The 22,815-nt window shown below is 36.4% G+C and overlaps 2 protein-coding genes across 14 annotated transcripts in view; both read left to right on the top strand.

Annotated features, from left to right (window-relative positions):
- LOC126764541 (endothelin-converting enzyme 2) overlaps positions 1 to 22,815 on the top strand; it is a 1,258,369-nt gene that overhangs the window by 1,042,757 nt on the left and 192,797 nt on the right. The gene's annotated exons all lie outside the window — the stretch shown is intronic.
- Positions 1 to 22,815, top strand: part of LOC126764552 (uncharacterized) — a 307,965-nt gene that overhangs the window by 101,304 nt on the left and 183,846 nt on the right. Inside the window, exon 1 of one of the 2 annotated variants that reach the window (XM_050482246.1) lies at positions 21,402 to 21,451. The exons of the other annotated variant lie outside the window; for it this stretch is intronic. The gene's annotated coding sequence lies outside the window, so the exon portion shown is untranslated. Of the gene's footprint in view, positions 1 to 21,401; positions 21,452 to 22,815 lie in introns of those variants that run through there. 2 annotated transcript variants of the gene reach the window in all.

The following is a 22,815-nucleotide window of genomic DNA, read 5'->3' as shown; positions in this document are numbered from 1 at the left end:
AGAATCGTGCCGGAGCTTTCGTACCTTGTCGCTTATTTTTGGACTCTGGCTCACAGATTCACTTCGTCATAAATCGCTTCGCAAACCAACTTCAACTGCATAAATTTCCAACAGATGGCTACTCAGTTAATCTCGTACTAAAGTCGCGGACTTCAGATTACTCAACAAACATTACTGCTCTTATCGCTCAAACAATTACTGATAATCAACCTGGAACTTTAGTCATGACTGATGATTGGAATGTTCTTTCGAATATTCAACTAGCTGATCCTGCTTTCAATATACCACAACGCATCGATATGCTCATCGGAGCAGGACTTTTCTTCGAACTCATTTGTGTGTGGCAGATAAAGTTGGCACCTGGGTTACCCATTCTGCAAAAAACTCGACTGGGATGGGTTTTATCTGGTGGTTGGCAGCAAACCCCTCGACTATCAACATTTATTGTAAGCCAGAGACCATCTAGTGCAGTGGTTCCCAAACTTATTTTGTCTACCGCCCACTTTGAGAATAAATATTTTTTTAGCGCCCCCATTTTTTCACCTATTTAAAAACCACTATAACTTCAAATTAATTATTGTGACCTATATATGTATATTATCGGAGAATTCTAAACGAAACTTTTACTATAACCAGCAACTTGAAACCTAAGCTCAGGTCTCAAGTTAACTCTTACGGGCTCCACCTGCCAATAAGAATGATTATTGAAACACAACTTTATAGTATTAAAACAGAGAATATTTTATTTAAAATAAAACTAAAATAATCGATCCATATATAAAAACTAATGTGAAGGATGAATCTGATGCTGTTTAACTTTGTTAATATCAGGTTCCAATTTACTCAAACGATTTCTATTTTTAGTAAGCAGTGTTGTCACAGCACTAAATCCACGTTCACACAAATATGACGATGGGAATGCTATCAAGAAACGTTGAACGATTGACCACAATCCAGGGTACAATTGCGAGATCGGTTTTTGTAGCCAAAATTCTTGGTAACCATTTTTGAACTTGATTTTTATTTCCTCGTTTGTTGTCAATTCTATAAGTTCTTCTTCCAGCTGAGGTGACATTGCTGTGTTGACATTTGAAAACGGATCCAACACCCAGTCTGGTATTTCCAAGTTCAAAATGTCCTGGTATCGTTCGGTGAAGTCAATGTGGAGGTTTTCCAAATGTTGGCAGTAGGCAAGCAATTCGTCGTTACTGCGTGATACTGATAAATTCGGAAAATTGTGAAACTCACGTCTGCCCAGATTCTTTTTGTGTAGAAGCAGTTTGGCTGCGAAAGCAGCAACGACGTTTTTTGTTTAAATTAAATTTAGTGGGAATTTCATGTCGTTGAACAATTTATACAGGTCTGTCATGTAAGCTATATCATTCTTTGATGTTGTGAGCTTGCCTTGAAATTCTGTATCTTTAGTTTCCAAGATCTCTAGAACAGAGTTAAACAGGTTGTAGAATTGAGTCAGACAATTGCCTCTTGATAGCCAACGAACTTCAGTATAAAACAACAAACGATTGAAATCCTCGTCATTAGTAACACAAAGCTGATGAAATAATCTATCATTCAAAGAGCTGTTGCGGATTTTATTGACTGCTTTGATGACATATTGCAGTGATTGAAATAGTTTTTCACTTAAGTTTCTAGCATCTTAATGTTGTCTATGAATAACGCAATGTACACCAAGGACATCTGGAATTTTATTTTTTAAGTACGCTATGAAGCCTTTATGGCACCCTGTCATAGCCGGAGCGCCATCCGTAGCAACTGAAATAATATTTTTCAAAGGAATTTCTTTCTAATCGAAAAACTTTTCCAATATATTGAATATGGTTTCGACTTTTGTATCGGTCTCCAAATTTCTAGCAAATAATAGGTCTTCACATATTTTCTCATCTTTAATAAAGCTCACGTAAGACAACAACAATGCTTCATTAGTTGGTAGAAAGGACTCATCCAGCTGAATTGAAAATTGACTTGACCTCAGGTGATCATAAAATGATTCTTCAATGTTTTCAGCCATTTCATCAATTCGTCTTTGCACAGAATTATTACTCAAAGGAATTTTTCGGATAATATCTGCGGCCGGTTTATGAAGCACGGTAGTTATTACTTCATTTATTGCTGGCAATATTAACTCTTCTCCGATGTTATGTGGTTTGCCTTTTTGTGCAATTAACAAAGAGATATTGTACGAAGCTCTAAGTCTGTCGTCATCTTGCTTAGCAGCCGCCGTAAATAGTTTTGCTACACTTGGCTGAGTATTATGCTTCTTCTCTAGGTTTTGAAAATATGCTACATTCTTGTCTCTCTTATTCCGCACAGTATTGCCGTCTCTTCGTTTTTACTTCCGACATTGTTTTGCTTTGAGAAATACGTTTAACTTCGCGAGTAGTGTAAAGGAGGCGTAAGTAATGCTCATCTATTGCGCGAAACCACAAATGAATATAAAATAAATATTACATTGTTTATATAGGAATGCTTAAGCACAATTATTATATAGTAGTCCAAAAATATGAATTCTTATTTTTCCTAGAAATACATTTGTAAAAAAAATGATCTTTATCCTTTTTTTATTTTCCCCAGAAATACATTTGTAAGAAAGGATAAAGATTCTTTTTTTTATTTTCCACATAAAAGATTTAAGGAGTTCAAAAGCTCAAAACGTGCGTTACATCAGCTAACTACCCGTCGTCATTTCGCAAGTGATAAAATAAATTATTCAAGAGCTCAAAGCATTCGCTACATCAGCTCGAACCTACCTACCCTTCACCTTTGCGCAAATGATTATATTATGATAGCAAATGCCCACATACAGATTTGGCAATGGCAATAGCAATACGTTTGACAGTTAGTTGTTATAAAACGGAGCGACCGATTGACAAGATTTTCATTTTTTCTATATTCAATAAAATAGGACAGATATATGAACTACGCGGAGAGAAATATAGAACCGAGTTTGAGCAATCTTTTAATTCATATTAGTTGATATTCACAAGTTGTTGTTGAGAGTCGAGAGCTCATGCAGTCGTTGTCTAAGAGGCCTCCGAGCTAAATAAAACTACAAATTACCCCCCAGGCCTCTACACAACGCCCCCATTTTCTTTCTGGGTCTCTTACCGCCCCCCCTTGATACCTGCAGCGCCCAAAAAGGGGCGTTATCGCCCACTTTGGGAAACACTGATCTAGTGAAATTGATAGAGATATCCAGTTGGACAAATTAGTTCGCCGCTTTTGGGAAATTGAACATGTTCATGAACCAATCACCAAAACTTCTAAAGAAGACCTCGGGTGTGAGGAACATTTCAAAAATTATTACTCACGTCTATCATCAGGCGAGTATTCGGTTCGCTTACCCATTAAGTGCAGCTGGGACTCACTTGGAGATTCATATTTAGCTGCTAGACGAAGATTCGAGAATATCGAACGCAAACTTAGTAGAAATCCTATAATTTAAAGGCGAAATATAGCTCATTCATTAAGGAATATGAGCACCTTGGTTATATGTCATTAGTTTCTGAAAGAATGATTTCCAAGTGTAGGCATTTTCTACCTCATCATTGCGTTATTAAGGATGATAGTACGTCCACGAAATTGCGAGTTGTTTTTGATTGGTCTGCGAAAACAAATTCAGGGTTATCACTAAATGACATACTGCTGACAGGTCCTACCATTCAACCTAAACTTTTCAACATTCTTGTTCGTTTTCGTACCTTTCCAATTGCACTCACTGGGGACATTTGCAAAATGTATCGATGTGTTCGCGTAACACCTCCAGATAATATGCTTCAGTGCATACTTTGGCGAGATTCCGCAGAAGAAAAATTACTTATATACAAGTTAGACACTGTCACATACGGCACCAAGCCTGCTGCGTTCTTGTCTATACGTACTAGGCATCAAATAGCATCCTCATCTTATCCGATTGGTTTAGAAATCGTTATTCGCGATTTCTATCTAGATGATCTTACCTCCGGAGGAAGTACAACAAATCAGGCAACAAACTACAAACCTACTTTCTCAAGGTCGTTTTCAGTCAAGAAAGTGGTGCTCTAACAACTCAGATGTTCTCAACGAAATTCCTGTTGCTGATAGAGAAAGTTTTCTTAGTTTCGATGAATCCAGCGATACTATCAAAACTCTCGGACTTGTTTGGAATCCATCGAAGGATGTCTTTTTGTTTAAATACAAGCCTCAGCAAACATCGGAAAAATGTTCCAAGCGTTCTGTATTGTCTATCATAGCACGTTTCTACGACCCATTGTTCAACGTATTTGTTGCCAATCGAATTTGCGCTATACAGCAATTAACTGAAGGCATGCAGTGGCGTTACGTTCCCACCTCCATGAATCCAGTTGACATCCTAGTCCAAAGAGCGCAGTTGTGGTCAGAAATCGTCACTTTGAAGAAGAACAACTTTCTACACACATCAAGTAAAATCGCTTCGTTATCGCCATTTTTTGGATGATTTTGGAATTATACGAGTTGGAGGTCGTTTAAAGAACTCAACACTGGACTTCGAGGCGCGTCATCCAATGATTCTACCAAAGGATCATCCACTGACGCCGTCAATAATCACTCATTTTCATCGAAAATATCACCACGCAGGTCCTCAGTCTCTACTTGCCTCCATTCGTATGCAATTTTGGCCTATAGGTGGAAGAAAAACTATTGCGAGTGTTCTACGAAAATGTATCATATGTTGCAGATCGAAATCTCGCCTCGTTGAGCACATCATGGCTGACTTGCCTAAGGAACGCATCCATGCATCACGGCCCTTTATCGTTACGGGCATAGACTACTGTGGACCATTTTATTTCAAACCCGTAACGCGTAAGAAAGCACCTCAAAAATGCTATGTTAGCGTATTCATTTGCTTCGCCACAAAAGCTGTGTGGATGGAACTGGTAAAAGATCTTTCAACAGGCTCTTTTCTTGATGCACTTAAGCGCTTTATAGCTACTCGTGGCATACCAAGTTGCATTTGGTCCGACAATGCGACAAATTTTATTGGCGCCAAGAATGAGCTGAAGAATTTACGCGAGCTATTTCTTAATGCAAATCATCGCCATAAAGTTCACGCTTACTGCCCCAATAATGGGATAGATTGGCGCTTCATACCTCCTCGATCACCACATTTCGGTGGTCTGTGGGAGGCAGCAGTAAAAACGGCAAAAAAGCACTTCTATCGCTCCGTTGGTTCATCACTTCTCGGTTTTGAAGAATTACGTACCTTAGTATGTCAAATCTCAGCAGTAATTAATTCAAAACCTCTTGTGCCACTTTCAGAAAATCCAGAAGATCTTGATGTTCTGACACCCGGACATTTTCTTATTGGTGATCCTCTTATCGCTATTCCTGAGCCGAACCTCACGCATCTAAACTGCAATCGTTTAGATCGCTGGCAGCAGGTTACCTACATGCGACAGATATTTTGGAAGCTATGGAGTGAAGAATATCTTACTATTCTACAACAACGAGTGAAGTGGCGTAAACCACACCCGAACATTGAAGTCAATGACATCGTATGCATCAAAATCGAAAATTCAGCTCCTCTCAAATGGCCCTTAGCTCGTGTTACAGAAGTTGTCACTGGGACAGACGGGGTCGCAAGAGTAGCCGTTCATCGTACGTCTACCGACATGACGCGTCGAGCCATCAACAAACTGTGCGTTTTACCTGTCAACGATTCTTTTGAAAGTTAGACTAACATGTGTTAGCGCGTGAAATGAGCTTTCCAAAAAGATATAGCATGACCCGATGCGGCGAATAAAACTAGAACTACGCGCTTTCAGCGTCAACTAGCGAAAATACCGCAAGACTTTTTTGACAACCAACTTTTGACTATTATTTTCTAGTTCGTTTCTTTTATTCGCTACCTGCAGACGCATTTGCATTTCACCTAGTAAACCACCAGCCACGTAACTTTGTATTCGTTGTAATATATATATTTATATTAATAAATATTTTGTAAATATATATCGTCGTTGTTTTATATCGCGATTCGAAGCTATCAAAAAAGCTTGGTAGCTCAACAGAAAGTATTCGACGCAGTTCCCGCAGGTGGAAGCGGAGGAAGAGGAAAACCTACACACCGTTAGAAAGACCAGGTGGAAAAGGACCTGGCTTCGTTTGGAATATCCAATTTACGCCATCTTGCGTAAAGAAGAAACGACTGGCGCGCTGTTGTTAACTCGGCTATAACCGCGTAATCGGTGTAGTGAAAGAGCAGAAATGGTTACTTTTTTCCCAAGGCTAGAACAAAAATAACATAACGGATACTTAAGGCATTAATTACTGATAATCTATCGATGACCAGTTACTTTACTATTATCCGTCTTGTAGGGTTGTTGATATGTGGTGATATAGTTAAATGGACTGTTCTGGATATGGTACGAAAAAATGCACGTGAGTTATATTTTAATTTTTATTCCTCTTATATGTATACTCGTATACATGTATTTAAATAAAACGAATTATTGTTATATGAAAAATTCAACGTTATTCGTTTCCGTTGGTCTTCAGACTGAATTCTTAAAACTAAAATTTAATCAGCAGTGGTCGAAAATCAAGTTAAATCGTAAGCATTCGAAATATGAAACTGCAATTTCGTTTGTTGTTGCTTTAATGTTGATTATGCATTATGCTACAATATTTTAGCAGACTGTTTACATAACGAAACTAAAGCATTTTATTTGTATAAGGGATTTTAATTTAGGGATGTGCGAGTCCGGTTCGATTCCAATCGAATGGAATCCTTATACTATGTATGTTCGGACCGACATTGAAAACATTTTGAAAACACATTTGTATGTTGTGGAACGTAAGTCGTTCGGACCGACAATTTGTGTTTTCGCTGAGTTTTCACTGACAGCTCACAAATTTATTTGTTTTTTTACATTTGAGCAACGAGAATGGTAAGTTTTGAAATCTTTAATATTTGCTTATAATTATTACTAAAGATCGTGTTTTTTTAGAATTCTGAGAAAAAGATGTTAATTGCGAAAGCATTGGCTTTGAGAAGCCAAATAAATATCCTGCTCATCGACAATTCTTCAAGAGAACTATTGGAATGTCTTACTACTCAGCACCATGCCTTGGCAAAAAAGATAGCCGAGTTAAAGAAACAACATCTAATCGTATTAGAATTAATAAAGGACCTTGGGATGCCGATTAATTCATGTTGTACAAAAGTGTGTATATGTTCCTATTGATGCAAAAGTTTTCAATTATATATTATTAATTCCAGCAACGTAAGAATCAGTTTTGGGAACACGATTGCCAACGAAACGGTTGTGCTTTTTTTAAAGATCACTTTCGCATGAACCGAAGTTCCTTTGATAAATTATGTGACATCCTCCGCCCGTTACAAAAAATGGATACAAATTACCGAAAAGCTATTCCTATCGAGAAAAGAGTGGCTATAACATTATTTGCTTTAGGGTCATCTGCAGAGTATCGTAGTATCGCCAACATGTTCGGTGTAGGAAAATCTACGGTTTGCGAAATTTTACTGGAATTTTGCACCGAAATCTGGAGATTACTGCAACCATCCTGTTTTAAAATGGTGCCTCTAAACAGAGAAAATATAACCGAATTGGTGACTGGTTTCGAGGTAATTGGATTCCCACATGCTTAGGAGCAATTGGTAATATTGGTTATAAAATCTTAAATTTGCGCTAATGTTCTAATAATTGTTTACAGACGGATGCCACATTGAGATTCATCCATCATCTGACGAAGCTGTTGATTATTATAATTGTAAAGGATGGTATTCCACCGTTTTAATGGCATTAGATGACGCTAAGTAAAGTCTAAAAACTCAATATATGTACATATGTATAAGTACATAAGTAATGTTTACAATATATTTTCAGATACCGTTTTACTTACATAAACGTAGGAAGTCCCGGGCGATGTAATGACTCTCAAATTTATGAGACGTCATCACTTAAAAAAGAAATGGATAGTTGTCCTTTACTAAGCGAAATGTCTAGAGAAATTTCAGGCGTAAATGTGCCAGTATTCATTATTGGGGATTCGGCTTTTCGATTTAGCAAACAACTAATGAAACCGTATCCATTTAGCGAAAATCAAAATAATGGTGAGAAGGTATTCAACTACGCTCTTTCGAAAACACGTAGAGTTGTCGAAAATGCTTTTGGACACCTCAAGGCCCGCTTTCGACGCATCGGAAAAGGAATTGACAACTCTGTACGGAATGCCAACTCCATAATAAAAGCATGTTGCGTCCTTCACAATTTTTTAAATGATAACAACGACACGCTAAACGCTAAATGGTTACGCGCTTTGGAAGAGTTGGAGACTAGACGCCAGAATCCGTGTGATATTTCATATGCATCTGACGACCAAATTAATGGAGAAATGATTCGTACAGCACTTTGTACATATTTTGGTAAGTACATGTGCATATTGTATCAGAATATCTACATTTTACACAATTGCATATACATTAAATCAAAGATAAAGTTGTACACACCAAACAAAATTCAATTTTATTTTCCATATAAAAACTAATACATGTCAACGTTAAACAGAAAATACTTATATTCATTAATTTTTTTATTTATTTAGAAATTGAAGCAATCGTTCATTTGTTTCTTTAGAATCTTTTATAAATTGTTCCATCATTTCGGTTTTTTTTATTATCATTTTCAACCATTTTTTTTGTCAAGTCCTTAATTTCTTTGCTGGTTTCAATGGATTGCTGATTTGCTTTTTCGAGCTGCTTTTCTATTTGTTCAAATTTTTTTAAAATTATGCTTTGAAAATTATTCCTTTTTTTATTGATAGCATCACTCGGCTCGGGAGACGGTACTGGTACCGAAGAAGTATCGCTTGGCGACATCGGCATAGCTGAGGGCGATGGTAGGCAAATCGGTGATGGCAATGGCGATGCAGCAACCGCAGCCGTTTCCACCGAAATTTGGAGTGGTTCGGAGTTGGTAGAACCTTTTTAAAAATTTATATATATATGTAAATATAAATAATATATTGAATTACAAAACAAATGTTTCTTACTTTGAAAACTTTCCTCCACTAAGTTCTCGGCATTGTAGCTGACGTACGGCAACAGTACGGCTCTCATCTTCTCGTAAAGTGGCCACTGCGAGGGAGAACCGCCAGTTGACCCGACTGCTGTCTTCTCTTTCCTGTAAAACATGATATATATGTAAAAGCTCTATTTTTTCTTAATTTTATTTAATTACATGCCTATATCTCTGTGAAAGGTTGTGCATTTTCGATTTTATTTCACTCGCCGTGAAATGCACACCTTGTTGCTGCATCTCCATTGCCATTTCCTCCACTATATGGCTGTTCTTCTTAGGTCCGCGAAAAGCACTTACTTTGTTCCGCCACAATTCAATTAATAGGGCTTCTGCCCTATCACTCCAACAACTTCTTTTTTTTTTGTACTTTTGTTTTTCCATTTTCGAAACGATTATCAATTGTCAGCTGTATTTTATATGGAATGTAAACAAATATCAAGTGACAATTTAGGGCCGGCAAAATATGTCTTCCAAAAAAATCGATTAAACTAGAGCAGGCACCGATTATAATGAGTGGAATGTAAGTTTTCAAGAAGTTTTCGTTTGACAGATTTTACATGGACGAAAACACAAGTTTTCGTGCGAAAACCAGTTTTTCCCACGAAAACATGTTTTCGTTGTCGGTCCAAACATAGTATTAGATTCGATGCGATATTCGAGTCAAATATCGAATATTTCGAATTGCTCGAATTATTCGCATTATTCGAATAGTTCGAACTATAAAGTTTGAAGAAGTAAAATCTTAAATAGATTATTCTATTGCAGTAATAAAACAAAATTAAAGAAAATAAAACTATTATTTAATTCAAATTGATTTAGACATTTATTAACAACGTTTTGAACAATATAATTAATCATAACCTCATAAACGTCTCTAATTAAATACTTATTTCTAAGAAGTTCGTTTGTTCACGTGTTTTAATGGAACAACGTTCCTCTATTTAAAATTTCTATATCATAATATTCGATTAAACATAACGAATTACATTTTTATTCAAAAACTAGCTGACCCCGCAGCCGTTGCCCTGCGTGAAATTACATATGTGTTTTGAAATGAAAAAAAGTTGAAATTATATTCTGTCGAAAATGATTTATTTACGATTTTTCTACATTTTTTTATGTAGCGCAACTTAATAAACATAATTTTTTGATTTCTGTTCTGGTGCGTAAATATATAGAGAAGATGGGTTTCCAACTCGTCAACACACCACATATATCTGGCCGTGTGAAAAACATAGCATTTCCCGATTTCCTTGTGTAGTATGCGAACTTCAGTGGCATGCGAACTACTATCGCATTGTCCTTCGTCTGTTTCCAGTGATTATCATGTTCCAGCAAATGCTACTGCTGGCATGCTTCTCAAAATGTTGCACACACTGTACCATTCACAATGCGCGATGACTTAAATGAAGTTGAACCGCGAGACGCAAAACAGTCGGAAAACTTTCATGAATTGCAAAAGTAAATATCCTACAAAGCGCTTTATTGCAGTTCACATATCGATCCATTTGATACTGCTGATCTCATATCGTTCAAGGCCAATAACCGCTATGTTGCTTTCTTTGGTGACGTACTTGCAAACGTATTTGATCGATTACACCAATCTGCAATATTCAACATTGACATGAGTTTTGAATGTGAATTAAACAAAAGGGGAGAATATGGTACGACCCATGTGTTGTCAACTTCGATGTGTTGTTAACGTCGATATTCACGCCTCTAAATGCTAAATGTTCTGCCATTGTCGTCTGGTGAGTGACGCCGATACAGTTAATATCCATCATTTCCCATTCCCGTTTCCGAAAGAAAAGCACATGAGTAATGTTTCGTGCATTTATTGTCAAACATACAAACCAAAGTGAGATTGTAAGGTTCGCAAGGTCCATGAATCATATTGGTTTTCACCACTTCGTATAATTCTGGATCTATCTCTGAATCAGGAATTTCCGCAGAAATGATTTCATCAATTTGATCTGGTGTAATCACCATCCGCATCCAAAGAAGAATGTGTGCGTGCGGCAAACCTCTTTTTTGCTACTCAACAGAACACATTCAGCATCTAACAGTATCATATATACCATAGGTTGCTTCAAGATAAAGACCATCAAACATCACAGCTATTGTTTAAAAAGTCGTGCTGTGATATCGAAACAATCGCTAGCTAATTGACCGCGATCCATAATTCCGCACGTATGTTATCGCATTTTGGGAGTACTTCTTGCCTTTCTTTGGGCTGCCATACGTTGATGGCAAAAAGAACGCCGACCAATATTAGCGCCACCTCTTCGTGGCTTCGTAACAAATTTCAATCTGTAATTGATCACATAGTCTCGAACATACATAAAGTTTTCACTGAATAATTTTCAATAATTTTTTCTTTGGATAGCCGGAATAAAAAAGTAAGCGACCGCAATTGAACGATTCAAATAATTTACAAATCAAAATATTGAAAAACAAAACAAACAAAAATTTAAAAAAATGTGTATGGAAAATGTTACTTTTTGGAATTGTCCAATTTTCCGACTTCTCCTCATGAAAAGTATAAGGTATTTTGTTTCTAAACCTTTCCCGATCCACAACAAACAACCTTTAAAAATTTCATTAAGATTGGTTCAACCGTTCTCTTAGTGTAACTAACAAACAAACATTCATATTTATTGTAACGTTTGTATGGGGAAAAGAAAAGGGCTGTTTTTAGGGGTTTTCCGGAAACTATTCGAATTTTTCTCGCCGTAAAAACCATCCTTGAACTTCAACAAACATTTAAGAAAAAGAATTGGCCAAATTGGTCCAGGCGTTATTGAGTTATGCGCGTACATACATTTTTGGTATTCATTTTTATTTATATAGATAACAATCGAGCCACATTATCAGGTGATAATGAATTTCGTTTTTCAGTCACAATGTCAGCAGTCGAAAAGAGCCGCTCACTCTCAACAGACGTAGATGGAATTGGCAAATTACGTCGAGCCATCAGAGATAACAAAGGAAAGGTTGAAGACACAACCTCACTATCATCTCCCAACCAATTTCAGGTTCTACTTCTACAACCATACTTTCATCTTCCGAATTATGGGAAGACAATTATATACCTAATTAAAGAAAAATAACCAATGTTTGATTTTTTGAATATTTGAAACGAGAATGACTGATGTACGTCAGATGCATGAACGAGATTCAGGTACTACTGGCGCTAATTAAAAAATTATGCAAATAGTCAAATATTAAAATTATTCGAACTATTCGAATTTTTCCAATAATGCGAATATTCGGGTCGAATTTCAGATCGAATAATTCGGTTCGATTCGCGTCGAATAATTCGAAATTTCGAATATTCGCACACCCCTACTTTAATTGACAAATTGTTTACATGATATTATTTTATTTAAGTGAAACGACACCAATGTCGATTAGGCAGCGACATATAAGTATCGTTTTACATAAGTGTAGCTGAATTTGCCCAAATATTTTTGTAAAATTTCTTCAATATGTGAAGTTTTGGCAGAGGTTCAAGGTTTGGTATTGGTTGTTTGTGGTAGTATGTACGTAACTCCTCCACCCTTTGATGAATAATTTTCCTGAATTCTATTGTTGAATTTTACACATTTATCCCACAGTATTACCATTGATATTATTACTATTGCCACAACTACAATTGTTGGTATACTATAGTTTATAACGTGGTTATTATATTTGAGCTCTTCTATCTCTTTTAAATTTTGATTTGCTGTTAATTTTACTTCTTCTATGGTAAGTGTAGTATTAAATGTAATATTGTTGAATTTTGGTAGGATAATTTTATCAGTCTACATTTTTAAATTGTTTGAAAATTTTTTATTTGCAATTTCTATTGAGCAATTATTGTATTGTATTACAAAATTTCCATATAAGTTTTTATATGCTATATCGCAGTTACTTGCGATTTAATTATTTCTTGCATGTTTTTGCATTTTACAATTTTTGACAAAACACATTCATTTATATATTTATTTTCTTTATATGTGTATATTTTATTATCATACTCAAATACTTCTTCTGCTTATGCATTTATTTCTTTATCAGGGCTTGGAATAGGTATTATTGAGACAACATGTATAGTCTGAAACGTTTTAGGTACTTTAATTACAAATATTAAATCGTTGTTATTTGGAAATATAGCAGTCCTTAGATACATAATTTTAATTATATTTTATGTTATAATCGCTTATTTCTTTGTTCTATGGAGACCTTCGATGTAGTAAAAAATGGCATTATTATTTTCTGCAATTGTTTCTTTTATTAATTGTATTGTTGCATTGAAATAATTATTAATTTTTATTTGTTGGTTCAAACCTGTTACAGAGTTGTGTATATTGGAATCGATAGTGTTAAGATGGTTAGTAATATCTCCTTGATCTGTGCCATCCATAGTACCGAAAAGGTATTTATTTTTTAGTTTATTTAATAATTCTTCTACTTGGTAATTCATGTGTGCTTTTTGATCTGAATTTAAAGTATTTAAATTTTCATTCATTGATAATAGTACAGTCGTTATATTATTGATATCTTTTTTTTGCAAAATTAAATTTGATTCTACTGGAATACTATAATTATTATTGTTGATTTCAATGTAACCATTAGTTTCAATTATTTGATGTGTAATTATATTAGCATGGATTTGAGATGATGAGAGTATTATTAACGTCCATATAATTGTCTGTAATTACTAATTGTTAATGATATTACTAACTATTAGTGGTTACCAAATTTTGTAGATCTTTTAATATTGCTTGTATGGATTCCTTGAAGAGGCTTTTTCCTAGATTTTGGCTCTTCCTTATGCCTTAAATTTTGTAGTTTTTTATAAATCCCTCTTGTCTTGTTTCTGTATAATTTTCTCTATTTTTATTTGCTATATCTATTTTTGCTTGTTTTATTTTACAGAGCCTTTCGTAAATTATTTTGTGATCTATTGTTTTATTCTGCACTTCTGATGGCGTGCATTTAATTGTACTGTGATATGTGTCATTATAAAGTGTAATGGCTTTTAGAATTTGTTGTGTAATTAGTAAATGTTGGTCAAGGTTGAGTGTTCTGATTTTTTCGGTAATTGTACATGTCGACATGTATTATTTCATTAGTGGTTTTTCGGGTTTCTGTGATTACAAATTTCCTTTTTGTGGAGTTTCGGTCATATTTGCCACCTGAACATATATCGCAATTATTAATTACTCGATATATTTGCTCCTTAAGTTGAGGATTATATAGCTATCTCTCTTCTAATGATATTTAGCACATTGTTTTGATCTATCATTGTTCTTGTCTAAGTAAATTCTCTTGGAATTAAATATAATTTAAATCAAGTTCTTGTATGGAAAACTTTAACATTTGACAATGTATCTTCACCAAATTTGGTACAGATTATTTGCTAAGGCAACAAAGTAATCTCCGAAGAAATTGGTCAGATCGGTTAACTATAGCATATAGCTACCATACAAACTGAACGATCGGAATCAAGTTCTTGTATGGAAAACTTTCACATTTGATAATGTATCTTCACCAAATTTCGCATAGATTATTTCCCATAGAAACAATGTAATCTCCGAAGAAATGGGTCAGATCGGTTAACTATAGCATATAGCTACCATACAAACTGAACGATCGGAATCAAGTTCTTGTATGGAAAAGTTTCACATTTGACAATGTATTTTCACCAAATTTGGCATAGATTATTATCTAAGGAAACAATGTAACCTCCGAAGAAATTGGTCAGATCGGTTCACTATAGCATATAGCTACCATACAAACTGAACGATCGGAATCAAGTTCTTGTATGGAAAACTTTTGCATTTGACAAGATATATTTACGAAATTTGGTATAAATTATTTTCTAAGGCACCAATAGAATCTGTGAAGGGTATATTAGCTTCGGTGCAGCCGAAGTTAACGTTTTTTCTTGTTTTTGTTTTAAATCTATTCACTCCAGTGTCCAAGATGTGAAATCCTATCTTCCATATCCTATATCTTCATCTTGTGAGTGGACCGTTTCTACTCCTATTGACATGTTTTTATTTTCATCATCACCTTGGAGAATTTCTATATGAGCATTAATTTCGTTGTTTTTTATTCTGCTTAAGAAGTCGGCAATGTTGTTAGTTTTTCCTTTTATATATTCAAGTGAAAAGTCATATTCTCCTAAACTAACGAGCAATCTTTGCAGTATTGGACTTATGTATATCTTTGCCCGTATATTTGGTCATAAGCCACTTTAATGGTTGATGATCACTTTCTAGATCAAATTGTCTGCCAAAAACGTATCGGCGAAAATATTTAACGGCCCATACTATTACTAACAACTTTTTTTCGATTGTAACATAATTTGTTTCGTGTTTATTCAATATTCTTGATGCATATGCAATGGGATGTTCATCTTGAGACAAAACTGCTCCAATTGCAAAGTTACTAACATCTGTAGTGATTTTGAATTTTTTGTAAAGTTAGGATATCGCAATTTAGGTGAGTGTGATTAATCGGGGTAAAGAAAAAAATGCTATTTTTATCTTATATAAATTAGTTTAATTTGCAAAGGTAATTTTGTCATTTTACATTTACTCACAAGATATGTAAAAAGTAAAGCTAAATGAACTCGCTACGTGCGAATGTGCGATTGAAATTCCACGGCGAGGAGACGAGATGAGAAAAAAGACGTGCAGGATCTCGGTTGAATCAAATGCTGAACGCAGCGCGCAAGATTCATCCGATCGATGTAAAATATGCGGAAGGTGTCGACGCGGCGCAGTGTAGAAGATATCGTCCATGTAAGCGACGCATATCTTATTTATATATTCGTGAGGAATTTTGTTCATCAGCCTTTGGAAGGTTGATGGGGCATTTTTTTTTTCATAACCTCGTATTGACCAAATGGTGTTGAAAATGCAGTTTTAGCTCTGTCTTCTTCTCTAACTGGAATTTGATGAAATCCCTTGTCCAAATCTAAAGTTGTAAAGCATTGTGCTCTACCTAATTCATCTAGTATTAAATTTAAACTCGGAATTGGAAATTTATCATCCACTGTAAATTCGTTTAATTTCCTGTAATCGATGACAATTCTGTACTTTTTTTTCTATAATTGTCAAATTTTGTCTCAACAATCCAGAGAGGACTATGGAGAATTACTTTCTTTTATTATTTTCTGTTGCAACATATCTTTAATTTGATGTTTTATTTCCTCTTCATGGACTTGAGGGTAGCTATAAATTTTAGTGTATAAAGGTCTATCGTTTGTGGTAACAATTTCATGTTGCTCTACATTTGTGCAGGATAACGTATCCCCTTCTTTAAAAAATAAATCATTGAACTCAGTAAGCAGCCTTAAGGTTGCCTGGTGTTCTTCAGTATTTAAATGTGATAAATCGAAATTATTTGTTGCATCACTAGGCTTTGTTTCTTGTAAATTATAAATATGTTGAGTATATTGAGGATAATTGTATTCGTCGAAATATAATTTATTATTAAGAAGTTGATGATATTTTTCTTTAATATCAATTCTTGCCCCATTATAGCAAAAAATTTTTGTTTGGAAAGTCAATAACTTTCCATTGAAGTGTACCAAGGCATCCGAATTCTTTTGGAAATGGTGTTGTAATAATGTTATAATATTAATTTCATTTACGCCGTTAAGTGTTTTATAGAATAATGGTTTGTCGAGAATACATAGTTTCTGGATGTTCCGTTAATATCTCTTTTTTCATTACACTAGTATACATAAGAGCCTGTATCAATAAGGCATCTAATTTTTTGTTTCCCAATTAATATGTGTGGGTTAAATTTATTTCGTTTTCCGTTTCAATTTGGTTTTCTTGAAAGGTACCTATTTCCATAGGTTCAGGTGTTGGTCTGGTGTTATGAGAGTTAGTACTTCTATTGGCGATTCTAGTTTGATTAGTATTGTTATCTCTACGATATTGGTTACTGGAATATAATTGTGCCTAAATTTTTGACTTCGATTATCGTTTATATTCGTATTTTGTATATTTTGTGTATTTTTAGTGCTTTAATTTGTGAATATTTCATCATTAAAGTACGAGTATTTAGTGAACTGACCTGATCTAAATGCATTCGTATAGGAATGTCTATTTTTTCTATTAATATATTAACTAAATCATTATCAACTCTATCCGGTTTGTAGATATATACTTCGTTTATTTTCATCAAATAAATATACTTGATTAATTTCATGTTTAGCTTTATCAAAACATGAAAATAGTTCTCTTAGATTACTTACTTTTATGCTTCTGCATTTATTAAAGATGTCACCATATGTTGTCCTTGGTCGGAATTGGTCCAGCAGTTAGGATTTAATTCCATCCCACGTATCTTATATCTGTATATAGTTGCCGGCATTCCTAGAATTTTTTCGTTGGCCACTATAGTCATTGCTAGGTTTATCAGTTATTGATTATTTGGGGGGCACAAGTTGATAATCGCCTCAACAGATTTAGTAAAAGACATAACATTATGTCCAGCATCCAGACTTTTCAATTGTCTGAATTGTTGTATTAATTCCTTCGGAGTTAATAATGGTTGTGTCTGCATCTGGTTCTCGAACTGGAGCCTCATTTGGTTAATTGCTTCTTCTTGTTGCCTTTTGATTTCCACAAATATACTATATACTATATATTTATATTTTTGGTATTTTTTATATTTTCTCACAATTTTTAAACAGTGCGTCTGCGTTTTTAATGTCACTTATTTTTACGTTTTATTTTAATTTGATTTTATTTAAATTTCACTTGAAAAGTTTAACGTTTGTTCGTGGAAGTTACTTTTCTTGAGCGAAGTAACCCCGTGACTGCGCCAGCTATATTTTAACTTTTATTCCTCTTATATGTATATACGTATACATGTATTTAAATAAAACGAATTATTGTTATATGAAAAATTTAACTTTATTCGTTTCTGTTGGTCTTCAAACTGAGTTCTTAAAACTAAAATTTAATCAGCAGCGGTCGAAAATCAAGTTAAATCGTAAGCATTCGAAATATGAAACTGTGAAACTGCCGATCAAGTATAATCAGCAATTTCGTTTGTTATTGCTTTAATATTGATTATGCATAATGCAGCAACATTTTAGCAGACTGTTTACATAACGAAACTTAAGCATTTTGTTTGTATATGGAACTTAATTGACAAATTGTTTACATGATATTATTTTATTTAAGTGAAACGACACCAATGTCGATTAGGCAGCGACATTTGAGTATCGTTATACATAAGTGTCGCTGACTTTGCCTTAATATTTTTGTAAAATTTCTTCAATATCTGACGTTGTGGCAAAGGTTCGAAGTTTGGTATTGGGTGTTCGTGGTAGTATGTACGTGGCTCGTGTGAGTAGTTTAGAAATGTGCAGCTTCGGAAAAGTATGTGAGCGAGTCTCGAATTCAGAGGACAGTACGACTTAACGGATATTCTTCACTAACAGCGCGTAGAAAACCGCTCATACTATGTGAAACAAATATGTATGTATATGTTATATGATAGAACTTCAAAAGTTTGGCGAAAGCCGGTACAGCTCTTCGAACCAAAAATTTGCCATATACTGACAAACATGGCAGAGGCAGCGTTATGATTTAGGGTTGTATTGCAGCTTTTGGAGTTGGTTGAATAATTGGGATTACCTGATGATTATAATTTCCAAAAAGACAACGACCCAAATATATTGCGTCCACGCTCCCCCACAAAGCTCAGACTTGAATCCCAAAGAACAAGTATGGGATTATTTGAAAAAGAAACTTCAAAATCATACAATTTCATCAGTGGCCACTCTAATAAAAAGGCCTAAATAGAACAATGGAACAAAATAACCACTGTATTTACAGCAAAACTCATTTCTTCGATGCCAAATAAAATTCAAGAGGTAATAACTTTAAATGGTTGACACACAAAATACTAGATTTCAAAGTGTTGTATCGTATACTTGCATGTGATATGCACAACACTGGAAAATTTTTGAGTGGTGAGAGACTCCGTCGCCGAGTACTATCATTCACTCCGGTGAATGAACGTCTAGCCACAATCCGCATCTAAGCGAGGTTCTTCAACATATCGGTGATTTGCGCCCACGCCACGATGGAAGAGAGGGACGAGGTGACCAAAGATGCCTTCTATGAGCGCTTGGAGCGCGCTTATGAGAGCTGCCCCCATCACGATGTCAAAATCGTGCTTGGCGATTTTAACGCCAAGGTGGGCAAAGAAGGTATCTTTGGCACTACGGTCGGTAAATTCAGCCTCCACGACGAAACTTCCCCAAATGGGTTGAGGCTGATTGACTTCGCCAGGGCCCGAAATATGATTATCTGTAGTACTAGATTCCAGCATAAAAAGATTCATCAAGCTACCTGGCTGTCTCCGGTTCGAAAAACTACCAACCAGATCGATCATGTTGTGATAGACGGAAGACACGTCTCCAGTGTTTTAGATGTGCGTGCGACGTCGAGAAGCTGCAATCACAACAGACAGCCGAACGATTTTCTACTCGACTTGCACTCCTGCTCTCTGAGAGCACTCGTCAACAACTCGGTATAAGGGAACTGTGGGACGGCATTTCAAATTCCTTACGTACAGCTGCAACCGAAGCCATTGGTTTTCGGAAAGTGCAAAAGAACAGCTTGTACGACGAGGAGTGCCGTGTCGCAGCGTAGAGAAAACAGGCTGCCGACCTCGCAACGTTACGATCGACCACAACACGTGCGGAATGGGATAGATACCTAGAGTTGAAAAGGGAAGCGAGACGCATTTGTAGACAGAAAAAGAAAGAGGCTGAAATGCGTGAGTACGAAGAGCTTGATGAGCTGGCCGACAGGGGTAATGCTCAAAAATTCTCCGAAAAAATGCGGCGGTTTACAGAAGGTTTCAAGACCGGAGCATACTCTTGTAGAACCCCCAAAAGGTGATCTAGTGACCGATGCCCAGAGCATACTTAAATTATGGAGGGAACACTTCTCCATCCTGCTGAATGGCAGTGAACGCACAAAGCCAGGAGAAGGCGAACCCGATTCCCCAATCGATGACGATGGAGTGGATGACGTTCCATTGCCCGACCATGAAGAAGTTCGAATAGCAATTGCCCGCCTGAAGAACAACAAAGCGGCAGGGACCAACGGATTGCCGGCCGAGCTATTCAAACACGGCGGCGAAGAACTGATAAGGAGCATGCATCAACTTCTTTGTAAAATATGGTCGGACGAAAGCATGCCCAACGATTGGAATTTTAGTGTGCTATGCCCAATCCATAAAAAAGGAGACCCCACAATCTGCGCCAACTACCGTGGGATTAGCCTCCTCAACATCGCGTATAAGGTTCTATCGAGCGTATTGTGTGAAAGATTAAAGTCCACCGTCAACAAACTGATTGGACCTTATCAGTGTGGCTTCAGACCTGGAAAATCAACAACCGACCAGATATTCACCATGCGCCAAATCTTGGAAAAGACGCGTGAAAGAAGAATCGACACACACCACCTCTTCGTCAATTTCAAATCTGCTTTCGACAGCAGGAAAAGGAGCTGCCTTTATGCCGCTATATCTGAATTTGGTATCCCCGCAAAACTGATACGGCTGTGTAAACTGAAGTTGAGCAACACCAAAAGCTCCGTCAGGATCGGGAAAGACCTCTCCGAGCCGTTCGATACCAAACGAGGTTTCAGACAAGGCGATTTCCTATCGTGCGACTTTTTCAACCTGCTTCTGTAGAAAATAGTTCGAGCTGCAGAACTAAATGGAGAAGGTACCATCTTCTATAAGAGTGTACAACTGCTGGCGTATGCCGATGATATTGATATCATCGACCTCAACACCCGCGCCGTTAGTTCTACTTTCTCCAGGCTGAACAAGGAAACAAAAGAAATAAGTCTGGCCGTGAAAGAGGGCAAGACGAAATATATCCGTGTCATCAAACAAATAGTCGTCGCACTCGCAACTTGGCACCCACGTCACTGTTGACAGTAATAACTTTGAAGTTGTAGATAATTTCGTCTATCTTGGAAACAGCGTAAACACCACCAACAATGTCAGCCTAGAAATCCAACGCAGAATAACTCTTGCCAATAGGTGCTACTTCGGACTGAGTAGGCAATTGAGAAGCAAAGTCCTCTCTCGACAAACAAAAACCAAACTCTATAAGTCACTCATAATTCCCGTCCTGCTATATGGTGAGGAGGCTTGGACGATGTCAACAACGGATGAGTCGACGTTGCGAGTTGTCGGGGTAAAAGTTCTGCGAGAGATTTATGGTCCTTTGCGAGTTGGCCACGGCGGATGGAACGATGAGCTGTACGAGATATACGACGACATCGACATAGTTCAGCGAATTAAAAGACAGCGGCTACGCTGGCTTGGTCATGTTGTCCGAATGGACGAAAACACTCCAGTTCTGAAAGTATTCGACGCAGTACTCGCCGGGGGAAGCAGAGGAAGAGGAAGACCTCCACTTCGTTGGAATGACCAAGTGGAGAAGGACCTGGCTTCGCTTGGAATATCCAATTGGCGCAACGTAGCGAAAAGAAGAAACGACTGGCGCGCTGTTGTTAACTCGGCTATAATCGCTTAAGCGGTGTCTACGCCATTTAAGAAGAAATTTCTCCAGAAAGACGAAAGTCAATACATTTCGTGCAATATTCCCAATTGAAGCCGTCCTCCATTCAAGGCCACTCGCTCGCAAGACCCCTCTATTTTGACAGTCCTATCTCCGGAGTTAAGGAGTACCCATTCTGGCCATATTTTAGCCAGGCATGTAGTTACTATCCTTCATAAGCCGAGAATAAATTAAATGCAAACAATTTCCGACCATACAGAAAAGGCAACTAATAAACTACCGGTATACCATACCGATAAAATAAGAAATTGTAAATAACCGCTAATAAAACAAGTAAGGAAGGGCTAAGTTCGGGTGTCACCGAACATTTTATACTCTCGCATGATAAAGTGATAATCGAGATTTCATTATACGTCCTTTATATATTTTTCAAATACCGTATTTTTGTAAAGTTTTATTCCGCTATCATCATTGGTTCCTAATGTATATATTATGTATACAGAGAAGGCATCAGATGGAATTCGAAATAGCGTTATATTGGAAGAAGCCGTGGTTGTGAACCGATTTCACCCATATTTCGTACGTGTCATCAGGGTGTTAAGAAAATATTATATACCGAATTTCATTGAAATCGGTCCAGTAGTTCCTGAGATATGGTTTTTGGTCCATAAGTGGGCGAGGCCACGCCCATTTTCAATTTTTAAAAAAGCCTGAGTGCAGCTTCCTTCTGCCATTTTTTCCGTAAAATTTAGTGTTTCTGACGTTTTTTGTTAGTCGGTTAACGGACTTTTAGTGATTTTCAACATAACCTTTGTATGGGAGGTGGGCGTGGTTATTATCCGATTTCTTCCATTTTTGAACTGTATATAGAAATGCCTGAAGAAAACGACTCTATAGAGTTTGGTTGATATAGCTATAGTAGTTTCCGAGATATATACAAAAAACTTAGTAGGGGGCGGGGCCACGCCCACTTTTCCAAAAACATTACGTCCAAATATGCCCCTCCCTAATGCGATCCTATGTGCCAAATTCCACTTTAATATCTCTATTTATGGCTTAGTTATGACACTTTATAGGTTTTCGGTTTCCGCCATTTTGTGGGCGTGGCGGTGGGCCGATTTTGCCCATCTTCGAACTTAACCTTCTTATAAAACCAAGAAATACGTG

This window comes from Bactrocera neohumeralis, unplaced genomic scaffold (genome assembly GCF_024586455.1).
Source record: "Bactrocera neohumeralis isolate Rockhampton unplaced genomic scaffold, APGP_CSIRO_Bneo_wtdbg2-racon-allhic-juicebox.fasta_v2 cluster09, whole genome shotgun sequence".
NCBI lineage: Eukaryota > Metazoa > Arthropoda > Insecta > Diptera > Tephritidae > Bactrocera > Bactrocera neohumeralis.
Note: the sequence above shows the minus strand (reverse complement) of the source record. Positions and strands in the feature narration are given on the sequence as shown.